General features: G+C 38.7%; 1 long non-coding RNA gene across 1 annotated transcript in view; it reads right to left on the reverse strand.

Annotated features, from left to right (window-relative positions):
* Positions 1–6,208: 6,208 nt before the first annotated feature.
* The window catches only part of LOC131982308 (uncharacterized), a 127,045-nt gene continuing 119,589 nt past the window's right edge, over positions 6,209–13,664 (reverse strand). Inside the window, exon 3 of the long non-coding RNA XR_009395372.1 lies at positions 6,209–6,269. This is a non-coding gene — a long non-coding RNA (uncharacterized LOC131982308). The remainder of the gene's footprint in view (positions 6,270–13,664) is intronic.

Consider the following 13,664-nt stretch of genomic DNA (forward strand, 5'->3'; position numbering starts at 1 on the left):
AGCCGAATCATGTTTTTGATTTATTTCTATTTTTGCTGCGTTTACAAAAGTGATGTCAGTTAGATTTGGAATATTAAACCATCCATCTTAGCATCTCTTACCTTTATAAACTGCAGGTCATAAACTTCATTTTAAAATATAAGAATGTAAAATTACTGGTTGTCCTATATAGGTCACGTAAAGCAGGTAATTATGGGTTTTTGCTATTGGCAATGGTATTGAAAAAAACATTCATGTTGTGCATCTCTAGCATGTGATTACAATGTCAAAGGGCAAATACACCACTTGATCAAGGTTAGGCAAAGTATAGGGGTCACGGATAAACATGAAAAATGTCAATGCTGATTAAGAGACAAAGCTGGGGACAGGTGTTGAAGGCAGATGCAAAACATAAGCACCGCACCTTTCAGCTGCAGCGTGACCTTCACACTGTTACTTCCATTTACACAAAATCTAATCAAGTCTGCAAAAGGCCCTAAAAATGTCATTGGGAGATAACTGCATATGAACGTAATTATTACAGGATTGTTTTGCATGCATGCCCTGAGACACTTTTCCTGCACGGGGTGTTGTGGATATTGACAGGACCCGGACATATTGATGACTAGTGTCAGTTGATATCAATAGGTCAAACAGGGTGATGTGTGATTTGACACATCTGGGTGTGCAGTGCCCCTCTTTGCTTTCACCAGACCTCAAATACCACCTTTAATACTACTATACTACTACTGCTACTGCTGCTATAATAAATAATATAGTACAGCAGTTCATGCATTTGTCTCAAAAAAGTCTCTTTACCGTAAAGTTACCAAAGGGACAAGGTCAATGGGATTTCTAACGAGTTTTTAATTTCATCCGTCAACAAATTCTCAATATACATGCTGTGCTCTTATTTTAACCTTGTGTCTGAATCAATATTGTAGAGAGGCAATTATAGATATTATTTCAAGACATCCTGCAACCAGACAGCAAATCTATGGGTCAGTTGTCAGAATACAGTAGGCTAAGGAATTACTTCCTGGGACAAAATGCAGGCAAGTAAATCACATCTGCACCAAGCATGCACGGTGCCTAAAACGCTTAAAACAGAGCCAGAAGTTATTTATTTTATCTTCCAAAAGGTGCACTCCTGTCTCTGTCTTCTTCTCTCTGTTTGTCTCTCCCTCTTTTCTCCTTTCTATCTATCCTTCGATCTATGTGCTGAGTTTGCTAAAGTGGAGTTAACGAGGATAAGTGGACCACACATGGGCGAAATAGTTCAATAAAGAAAGCTAGAGCAGATGTTAATGATTATGGATTTACAAGGATGGAGTGGAATACATAATCGCTCCTCACCTGGATCTACAGCTTCACTATGTACATTTACTTTCACTGAGAAAGTTTGAAAAAGAGGGAGAGAGAAGGAGGGTAAAAAAAACAATTTAATTCACTGTTATAAAGTGTTTTCAGAAAATAGACTAACTGGATATCATCAAACAGTTTAAGAGTTTAGAGTCTCTGTTATGGTGAGCTTCTGTTGTGCTATAAGAAATGTTCCAAACAATCCACAACTTTCATCACTTTATGTTTGGTGACATTTTTTTCTCCAATCTCGGTGCCAACACATTATAGAATACTATCAGTTCCACTACCTTGCCTCATATTAATTTTTCCCCTGGTTGGTTTTATATCCTTTCTCTCACCCCTAACTCTTAACTCTCCCACATTAAGGCTGCATACCAATCATTCCAGTTTTAATACCCCACTGAGATTAGAAGGTACAATATTATGGAAGACATCCACAGTACTGTAATACAATGGCCCGCAAAGTATCCTGACCTGCATATAGTAGTTTTTAAAATGGTTATACGGTTATCGCTTGAAGAATTGTGTAATCATGTAATCTTAGACTACAGTTTAGCGTGCTTTTAAAGGACATTCAAGACAAAACCTGCAGAAAAAAAAAGATATAAATCATAAACTGTATTTTTGGTTCTTCACAGCGAAGTTTGGACTTCGAGGGGTGGGGCGAAAGAATCACAGAGGTCCAACCTTTCCGCAGTTGAGCTACTCATTAAGTAACAAAACAGGTCATTGATTTTACAGCTTTGTCCAGGGATTTTATGGGACATAAGTGACTCTCATAAGATTTCACTATGCATCATTAAATCAGAGATGAAGATGATCCCCCAAACATTTCCCCTCTGTAATGACAATGAGCCAAAGTCCTTATCATTGCCCCCAAAGAGGTGCGGGGTATGCATAGAGCTGGAAGGGCGACTCAAGGTCAGCTACGTGATTTCTTTTCCTGAGCCGCTGTGTGTCGAGCCTCCTACTGTATCATTACTGGAATGAAGCTTAAAGGCTGACTTCCTTAATGGTTGTATTATAATAATTGTTTCCTTTTCACTGTAAAACAACTAGATGTGGTAATTCAGCTGCAGTAGGTCCAGTGAAGAATGAGACACATGTGCTACCCCCTTTTCAAAATTAATTTCATAATACATGAAAAGGCTTTTAAAGCCTCGCATAACTTAATGGATGACCTTCTTATGAGACAGTTGCAGTGAAGTGCAAAATTGTTGCTTGATCCCTAAGAGTGCTGGTAGACATGCAAATGGTGCCATCTGTCCACTTTGGAATTAATATCATAATATGGGAACAAATTAGACTTCACAATATTGATGAGTTGCCCTATTTCCACCATCATGATGTCTGTATTTTTTTATTAGACATGATGGCACTCATTTACCCTATGGGAGAAAATATATAAATGACTACCTTTATTTTTATTGCATGCTTCTTAATGCAATTAAATAAAGAGTTTGTAATGATGGTTTTGGCTATGATTCAGTATTGTGTTTATGGATTTTTATTCATTGGTTTTATTATACTTAAGGCTGTGTATTTCAATTACATCGTACATGTAAAACCTTCGCTAGGGACAAGAGTTTCATGCTATTGTATTGGAACTATGTCAAATTACATCGTCCCTATAAAATACAAATAAAAATAAAAAGTTCAATAAATAAATAAAATAAAATAAAATAAAATAAAGTAAAATTAAATTAAATTAAATTTAAAAAATAATAAATAAAAAAATAAAAAATAAAATAAAATAAAGTAAAAAAATATATATACACTGTATAAATCCTACAACTGACTGGCAAAAAAAACAACAAACCACCTTTGGGGTTTTTTTTTCTGCTCCTCTCTCTCCTTTCAATTTTTGACCATCAAGTTCGGACCCTCAGTGAAACTGGGGCAGATGAGGCAACTGTATCACATGAGCCTTTTGCAAGGGAAATGTATCAAACTAACTGTACAAGTGCGTGCACAGTGACAGATATGGGTTGATTGTTGGAGTGGTTAGAGGACATTTACAGTAATGAGGAGAAACATTGCATGAAAACCACACTGAAGGCAGAGAAACAAGTGAGACTCCTCAACCCCCGTGAGCTCTACGCTTGCTGACAGTGGAAACTTAAACATCTCTTTCAAGGTTACTTCATTTGTATATGTCATTATCTCACTTTGAAAGGAAGGCGCAACCTTTGAGGTGTCATTCAAGTCCCACTACCAATTTGCATGCCAAATACGCACACACTGTAAATCATACAGACATATGGTGGGAAATGATTCAAAACAGAGAAAGTATAATGAATACACTTTAACATTAATCTATTCTATTACTGTAAACACTGTAGGTGTTATTGCATTTATAAAAGTTTCATTGTGAGTGTTTTTCCCTTTCCTTTGAGTACATTGTGAAATGATTAGCTGAATTACATTTATCAAAGGACAATCTTTTGAATCTGAATAACACAAGGCATCTCTGGTAAATAATTGAATGGAAATTTTAAACCACGGTTGTTTAAATTCAAGCTTTAATTAGTTTGTTTTATGGACTGTACTTAGTGGAACCTCTTTTATTGGCTTGTGTGTTGACTTAACTGGATTACGATTGAAGGCAAGTGCCGAGTGACTTTACATTAAAGATTCCCTGTGGAGAGTTTGACCACTGTTGGTGCTGTGACTGAATGTTTTCATGAGTGGGTAAAGCACTGCTTTTTTATGTTGACTGAGGCTGTGTGACCATATGGCTTTTTATCATACTTTAATTCTTATAAAGGGATATAATTGTAATAAACACCTGAAAAACGTGAATATTTTCAATATGAAAGGGTTATTTGATAGGTTGTTATAAACCAAAAAAAAACATTTTGGTGCTGCAAAAAAATGGACATCATTTGAAAAAGTTCCTTGATGTCCAGTCCTCCAGCCTGGAGCTTGCTCGTTCTACTGTACTGCCTGGTGTTCAGTTTGAGCACACACTGTACTTCTTGCACAAATCGGGACTGCAAAAGGGTCGGTCTCTGCATGTCAGGAGAGCACACGGCAATTTCTCTAAGGACTATTGTAAAAAAGTATTACACAGGAAAGTATGATGTAACCACACAGAGCCAAACTCTTAGAGAGGTGCCAGGAAGAATTTAAGAATTTCAAGGAACAAATGGCAACCCAATTACTGAACTGCTGGGCTGCCGTGATGATTGGATCTCTTACACAATAAGTCAATTTTGCAGGTTGTGACGGACATGAAATATGCAAATCTATTGTAAGATTGGAGGAAATTGGTTTTAAATGGCCAAAATGTCTCAAGGGTTGGACCCTCAGAATCCCCTTCTATGCGATGCACTTTTTGACCTCATTAAAATTTTGCTTCAGCCTTGCTGACACACATTGGTGGTGGGGGTTGGGGGTGACGGAGGCATACATGAAAATGGATGTGAAAACACGATCAAGCAAGCAATGTAGAATTATCTTTGCAGCGGTGGGGATAAAATTGCATCTGTAAATAGGCTGTGCATGTGATGAAGTCTTTGCCGAGATACTGAGTGTGACCCAGAGGGGACATAAATGAGATGAGGAAATATTGTCTGGCTTACTGTGCCTTACAACTGCTTGGCACAATGAGGGTAACAAGCAGACTAAAAGTAAAGAACGCAGTTGTAAAGTCGTTTTAGCCTGACACATATTCTTGATTGTTTACATTTATCAAGACCACAGTGTGTGAAAAAGATAAAAACAGACAGCGCACTGTAATATAAATACACAATTTAATATGTATTTTAACAGTTGCATTTTTTTCTGGGCAAAAATGCATGAATACACAAATTAAAATCTAGGTTAAACATCTCTGGCTATGTTAACTTCCCAAATCACTGCCTCCATTGTTGTTGAGTTGGACAGCACACACAGCTAAAGTCTTTATTCCGATAAAAATGCTTGCTTATCCACTCGTGCTTCATTCATTATTCCCTTGCTTTTGTCAATTACTTTGATTTGGGCTTGTGCTTGATGAGGTGCTCTCTTGTCCAAAGGGATTACATGTCTGGCTGGTGTTGCCAGTGGCTACTGGTGTTGTAGGAGTGGCAGCGCAGTTATTCACTGTAACTGGGAGATAGCATCTAAATGTTTGTCAGATCCATTGCCCACTGTTTAGTGCTGCCATTACTTTTATTCTGTCAGGATTGTCACTTCAGATGGGGAAGTGCATCAGCTCACTGTTGTCCCCTGAAGCAGAATGAGTACAGGAGGCTGTGTTCTCCTCAAAGATACAGCATTCCCACTTCTGAAGCAGCCAGGCCTTCAGCTGGGGACTCTGAGTAATGTATCTCAGAGCGGGTTTTGTTTAGAATTATACTGAAAGATTTATGATTTGTGACATCAAATACTTAAGAGGAGTTCACGGCTTCTCTACTTTACGGGACGGCACGCTCTCGAGTGTTACAGAAGAATGGGAGGCAACACTTTGAATAGACTATTTCCTTAATTCACATTGATGTGAATAAGACTAAACACGATGTTTCGGCACCTACTGTGACATATGTCCCAGCCACCTGATCAACAAGTGTACTTAGTTAATAAAGTATTTAGTGTGTTGGTGTGCAAACGCTTGTCCATTCTTTTTATGGACTTGAGCGTACAAGTCAATTACATCTATTTATTGGCTGTCAGACCTCACATCTTCAACTAATGAAAACTAGTATGCAACTAAGGTTTTGTCAAGGAGAAGTGTCCTCCCACGCCGACTGAGATCAGATAAGCTGCTGTCACTGAGAATGCAGACAGGTGTTAGAATTAGCAGTAAACCTAAATAACTTACACCTATACACCCCATTCTAGTAGGCTGATTTGATTAAATGCCTGACCTGCTAGTTCCTGTCACTGCTGCTTTTCCACTGCTTCAAGAGCCACGTCATAATGTCACTTTATACGTTCGTACACTGCAAAAAAAGAAAAGTTGGGTGAACTCAAAATTTCAAGGCAACAAACTTCGATAAAATTTTAAGTTGGACAATTAAACTAAATATTTGAGGTTTTGTTTTTGAGTTTGCTCAACTCTATATTATTTCCCATTGTAATAACTTTTAATCCTTACTTCTGCTAACTTCTGCAATGTGCTGAATTGGCACGATTGTAACGCTGCTATGAAATGTCAGCTAATGTTGCGACCACAATTTTGAGTTAGCATTAATATCCTAATGGCTACTCTTGTAGCTGTAACAAGCACCGCAGCTAGTATCAGTTAGCCGCTAGCTTTCGCTAATGACCGAATTTCATCGCTTTCCCGCATTTCACAACAAAGAAATAAGAGTTAGCAGAACTATTGTCCCTTGTTTTGAACCCCAACTTAAAGATATAAGTAACAACAACTCACAAACTTGTTTTTGAGCGTGCAACTGGTTTCCTTTGTTGTGCTAACTTACATTATTGCCCTAAATGTCAGTCATTTATATTTCCAAGTTTTACCAACTTAAATCACTGTTTTAAGCCAAAAAATACAAGTTGGCTTTTTTGCAGTGTATAAGTCTCCGCTCTCTGCAGCGATAACAACAACAATGCTGGTCTACATCATCTCTTTACAAATGCTGCTCCTGGCTTTGCGAGCCTACATTGGCATCCAAACACGACTGGTACAACACATTTGTGCTGCTCGTCTTGAACGCTACGGACGGACGGTTCTTATTAACAGTGAACGTAAGACATAAATGTTGTTGTAAGCCAAAGCTAGCACGCTAACACAAGCCAATATCAATCACATTGCAGTTAAGCAAATAAAATAAAATGAATGACACATTCAGTCGGTCTTCTTGGTCATGATAATCCCGCCACCAGCCCCTGGCGTAAGCGGTTCGTGGTTCAAGACCAGCAAAGAGTTGGTGCTGCTTTGGAAGCAGTTTTCCTGGACGAGAGCCGGTTCTTTGGTGATCATATGGCATCGGCTCCGAACCGGCCCTGGAACTGCCTTGGTCGAAAATCTGTACAAAATTTTTATGATCTTTCAGACAGTTTAAAAAATGCGGCAACAGGTTCTAGTCAGTCAAATAGCAAATGTAACCGTTGGCCGCTATATCATAAATAACACCATCTAATGATTTACTTGATGTTATATGACTGTCCTGAAGTGTTTTTACTTCTGTTGTTCATGTAAGCATCTCATGCTATAAAAGTCAAGACAACTCTGTGTTTGGCAGAGAACAACTGTGGTCTTCTCTCCATGCTGCATGCAGTAAAGGTTTTGATTCATCAAACCGGGTCTGCATTTCCTAACATATAGCACATTGAATAAAACAAGTTACTTTTTCCAGTCCATTTTACTGAATTGGTTAATTTCCAGCATTGCTATATTTAATTTTCACAAATATGTACCCTGATGCCTGATATCTGGGGGTGAGATATTTTCTCGCTTTTTTTTTCATCCTACATGACACATGGCTTCGGGTTTTGTATTCAGTCACTGACCTCATTTCATTGGTGATATTTTCCTTAATTCATTTTTCGTGAAAAAAAATAATTTATATGTTTTTTAAAATTCAGTGATGAATGTGGATGATGCCCACAACAGGTTTACTGTATAATAGCTGCTGGCTATTTATGTGGTTTTACTTGCAAGTCTATGTGCTTGCATGGCTACGGGAAATTAACTTAGTCTGCTTTGGTTGTCATCAATAGTTAGAGAGAGCCCACACATAAAAATGATTTATCGTCAGAGCCAACATAAAAATCCTTGGCAGTAAACTAATAATATAGAAGAGAAACAGAGTTGGAGATGGAAACTTTAACAATCCCTGCGGGAAAATAAAGTCATTTGGTAACAAAAAACTAGGTGAATAAAATATAAAGACCAGAATATACAGCAGAAAATATCAACGTGTATGTGACATATATAGGATTCCTTTCATATTCATTTGCATCTGCTAAATCAAGTTGTCACCTATCAATGTGTTTTTTTTCTCCAGATATTCATTAATAAACATGTCATCTGTGCTTTAGACACTGCATAATACATGCATCAAGTTAAATTATTCACTATGATCAACCAGCTGGATCCATCTAATCTATACATTCACATCTCTTTTCTATAAATACATTCAGAAATTCTGTGACTTACTATAAATTATGATTTATACTCCTTTTTAAGTCATGTTTACCATTTTTCAGGCTGACTATGTGATAATGCAGCTCATTCATGTAATTTTTAAAATTTCTGACCAACAAGTGAATGCTCCAAACTTGGGAAATTCATCCACTTTCATTATTATTACCATATAGTTTTTCTTTTACTAAACCTGGGAAGAATCATGTGTTCTTGAAAACCAACATATGCCAACTAAAACTTACTTACTCCAGACATTTGTTACTAAATAGATGCAGCAGAAATTCAAAGAGGATACATGGAAGTAATTTAATTGGTTTTGACTTTGTGTCAAAAACTTAGTACAGATTCCACCAGCCCACACAGCAATATGTGCTGAAGAAGAGACAGTAAATACCTCAACAACCACAGGGCTTTAAAGCACAGACATGGGAAGAGGCAAACGGGTCCCACACTGAAGCCTGAAGACTGTGATATCACTGAGACAAACAGTTATTTCAAAGCCTCAATAAATAGGATTTTCCTAAAAAACAGTGTATACTCATCAAAAAAGATCTCTCCCAATCATTACTCGTAACCTATAAAGAGTCTGGGTACTAAAGTATAATCCGTTATTCATTTGTAAACCAAAAATCAAAAAACAAAAAAAAAGACTTGTTTTCCCAACAACAACGACTAATTTAAAAATAAGTGAATCAAACAGAGAGATAAAAATCCAAAGACGAGAATCTTTTAGTGGAATCTGAAGGAGCCACAACCCAACATTGGAAATTCGTACTCCTGAGTGACTCGTTCTTTGGCTCAGTGGGTTGTCCTTTGGCTAGTAGATTAGCTAGTTCATCCGAGTTCGTCGCTGAACAGCGACTCTGACTCGTTCTTTGGTTTAGTGGCTGCAGGCTGAACAAGTCGCAATGGACAAGAGTTTGGGGCAGCTGCCCACAGTTGCTCAGGCTACAGTGCACAACTTTTAATGCATCTTACAGGAGCAAGATATATATTTGTGAAATGATTCTACTAGTTCCTCTTTAAGAGTTCTTTGAATAAGAACCATTCGTTTGTCTTTTCTTACATCCCTGACATCACACCACTACTACTCTAATTTACCGGTGCCAGAGTGAAACATCTAGGCTTGTAAAAAGATACATAATGCCTGAGAGCTGCCCTCTGTAACCTGCCGCTACTTCATTGAGAGGTGATGTAAGTCAGTGAGGCACTAAACACGCCGCTTATTCATGTTGAAACATCCACATTCCTGCTAGATCAACAGTCACAGCGGGATCATCAGTGGCAGGTACAGACTGCAGAAACAGCTCATTTTTATGGTGTGAAAATATTTAAGACAAAAAACAAATCTCACAGTGATTCTCTTAGAAATCTTTCATCGCGTGTGATGCAATGCACTTCGAAACCGGTTAAGATTTATCAGTCCTGTCGTACACTTCTAGTCTTAGGTGAGTCATGTGATGCTGAAATGCAGATTATCTCTGTGGGAACCGGAGACACGCAGTACGCATGTGCACAACAAGTCAGTAGAAGGGTTCTCTCTGTGCCCTCCTTGCTCCACTGAGCTGAGTCCAATTTGCCCTTCTTTGAATATTTGCTGTGGGAATGCTGCTGGTGCTGGTGGTCTCCCCCCACCTATATATGGAGAGGTAAGCACACCTTTGATTGGCAGCAGCGATGCCTGAACTGCAACTGAAATCCCAAGCCCCCGAAACCCACCTGCTGCTACGGCTTTCCTGATTGCCCGGTGGTAATTGACACATCCCTTTGTTAATTATCAAGGTGATGTGACACATGTACTCATAGAGATCAGTGAATCTGCATTGCAGACACATTTCCCTGCTCAGCGTGTCAGCAAGGTGTCCTTTTGAAGCAAGCCTCTGTCTCGGGTGATTAAAGATCCTGTCATGTTACATCTTCCAGGGCCAATAATTAAAACCGAAACATAAAGTAGGGTCTAATGAACTGCAGCTTGATGATTATTTCATCAATAAATACATAGCATTCACGTCTATTTTCCTCCCAGAGTTAATGCCTTGCTTGCACTTTAGGGATATGTCAATTATTATATGGGGCAAATAAGTCATCAAGAGCAAGCATCTTAATTGTGCTGGAGACTGGCAACAGTGTGTACTTGTAATCAGGTGCATTATCACATGAATAGCAATGAGTTTACATTGGTTTCAGTAGGATCTACAAGGGGAAGAAAACTTTTTATGTTGTCTGTACAGTTGTACAGCAACTCACTTTCACCTCAAACAAATCAGTGTAAATTTGAGAGATGAATTTTTCTCCATTTAAGGTTTTATATTTTAAAGTAAGTGGATTATAAGCTTTAATTAACCCCAACCCTAGTGGCAGGAGTTCCATCTATTCAACCATAAAAACATTGAATTTGCAGTGCTCACATTCTTGTCATCTTACACTGAATAAAATGCACAAGAAGCATGGGAATAATGAAGACGATGCCATTGAGAATCTTTCATCATAAGGCTTTTATTATATAACCTTGAAACACAGTTATTAAAGGGTTTCATGCAAATTAAATTAAATTAAATTCTATAGTCCTCCGTGTGTGTAGGTGCAACAAAATAATTACGTTTACGATTCAATCACATTGTTTTAACTTTGAAGGATTGCTTAACAGCTTGTGGACGAGTGAAAAACTTAACTGTATTCATTTGAAAGTCGAGGCCCCTCTTAGCAGTAATGACATTGTCAAATTGATGCCAGAGTGGCAGCCCGGCCCGGCCCGAAATATGTCATGTTTTGGTAAGTGAGAAATGCTAATGATGAGACCATGGTTAAATAAATGCAATTTTATGCTCGACATTCCTTTCAGTGAGAGAGCGCATTATACACAAAACTGCTCATACCTAATCATTTTCAAACCCAGCTTCAGCATGAATGCAGCGTCACCAACCACTCTATTATATACAGCGTTGTCTCTCATTCTCCATTCAAAGTTGGGCTGACATGTTTAATTCAATGGCAGTCATTACATGATAATAAGGTGCCGGAGAGTGGACTGGTAGACTGGTGATTCTGCTGGTGTCAGACAGAATGAGTTCCTTTCCTAATTAAGATCATTTTGTTCCCATGTTCCATCATATTGTTCTGGAGTATTAACGCTTCTGTATAAGAAGGTCACAGCCTGCTCTACACACACTATGGCTCATATTTTAGGGCATCATCAAGCCCCAGGCACAAAGCTAAACGCCAACCTGGATGAGCGTGTCCGTTCCACTAATGATGGCAAGTCACATGAATTTTCATCCAAGACCTCATATCTCCATGCATTTCCTTTTTAAAGGGCCAGTCAGCACGCGTCGGCCACACAAAAGCGTAACCAACGACAATCACAGTGGCGTTAATCACACATTTTCAGCGACAGAATCAGTGGTTGACAATATTTGTTAGCTAAGAGGAGTCTGATGCATTAATTAAATACGAAAATACGGAATGAGAAAAGTGTTTTATGATGATGCAAGAGCAGTGACAAGCTTATATTGGAGTTAAAGCTCTTAAGGATATCAGCTTAGACACAGTCAGAACAATGTAATTATTCATGAGTGACTGATTACAGTATTACATTTATAAATGTTAGTGTAAATTTGGAGGGGATTAATGGTAATAGAGAGGGGACAAGTTGCTAAATTCTACAATATCTTTGCTTGTGTTCATGGTGATACATCTGCCAATTCAAACCTCTGTATTCCGTTTGCACAGCTCAAAACACCACAGAAAGGAAGCCAAATGGAGAAGGCAAACATGTTGTTTGGGGGGAAAAAAAAGTCTGAATAGTTGGCTGGCTCCGGTGTGTATGCTCTACGGCTAACATGGTGGAGTGGTAAGGAGGGAAAAGATAAGGGCTGTGAGGTTTTCACACGACTGAGGGCTGTGAGAAGGCTCAGGAGTGATATGTGGTGACAGCACAGTGCCACGCTGTTGACACAGCCTGCATCTCCTGGGTACTGAGGGCGGGATCGCCCCGGGCTTGATTATTTACAGGCCTGCGTGCCTTCAAAAAATGTTCTGTGAGGACACCCTGAGAAACCCTCCTTTGCAGGGCCTTTTAATTGGATCAGAGCTATCATTTATTAATGGGACTGACTATATGCAAGTCTAGTTTTTTCATGCCCCATGATTATTAATGGCTGCTGGATCAAAAGACTGATATGACCTGTACGATTCTACATTTCAGCCTGAAAGAGGAATACATTTCCATCACCAAATTACAGGCGGGTTGGAAGGGAGAATCTATCGTTCACACAGGCAAGGAAACCTCAGGATTTTTTGGAGTATGTTGACCCTGTAAGACATGCATGGCAATTTGAGTGAAATCCCATAAAATATTGACTTGCATTGACTTGCATCATACAGTGAGTTTGAATGGAGGGTTAGACGGATGTTCATCTTTACTGAAGGCTGAATACAGTCAATCTGCTTTCAAGATCTTTGGGAAAGAGGTTGTTTCAAAGAATGATTGTTTTGAGAAAAGTCACTGTGAAAGGCAATAGGAAGTCATTTGCATCTGATTTGGTTTTGATTGCACGTCAACAACTTCAATCGTCAAGCCTCATCACACAAGTGTATATATTCATTCGTGCAATGTCAGCTGACAATGTGTTTTTTGTCATTTGAGGTCATATGTCGTTTTGGAGAACAAACAGAATGCAAATGCTGAAAATGTGCTTTTAACAAGCGGCAGCCTCGAGGGCTGAAAAGTGAAGCCGATGCAGAACTGTCAAGAACTGCAGTTCCTCGACTGACCACTTGAGGCTGGCTCTGAAAGGGAGTCAATCCCAACAAGTTCTCCAAAATAAACAGCACAGAAGGTCATGTGTAAGTACCACAAATCACGGTACATAATGCGGCTTGCAGTACAATAGCATGTTCTAAAAATAGCACACTTTGGTCCACTGTTGTAAAAAAGGCTGCAGTTTCTGTGGATTTATGTTGTAAAACCACTGATCAAGGTTAGGGCAAAAAAACGTCTGATAAGGCATTATAAAAGACAGTTTAAACAGTAAATAAATGTACGTAAATGCAAGAAGTGAAGTAGTTACGAGGGTCACGTGAATATAACAAGTTATGTAAAAAACGCAATTACATTCAAAAACGTGATTCACGAAACTTACATGAACAACGTAACTAAAGTTAAAAATGGTTTACCTTTTTCACACGGGACATGAACCGCGCTCTCCTGAGTAAAAGTCCGCCGTTAGTTCGACCCATC

Source organism: Centropristis striata, chromosome 12 (assembly GCF_030273125.1).
Source record: "Centropristis striata isolate RG_2023a ecotype Rhode Island chromosome 12, C.striata_1.0, whole genome shotgun sequence".
In the NCBI taxonomy this organism is placed as follows: Eukaryota; Metazoa; Chordata; class Actinopteri; order Perciformes; family Serranidae; genus Centropristis; species Centropristis striata.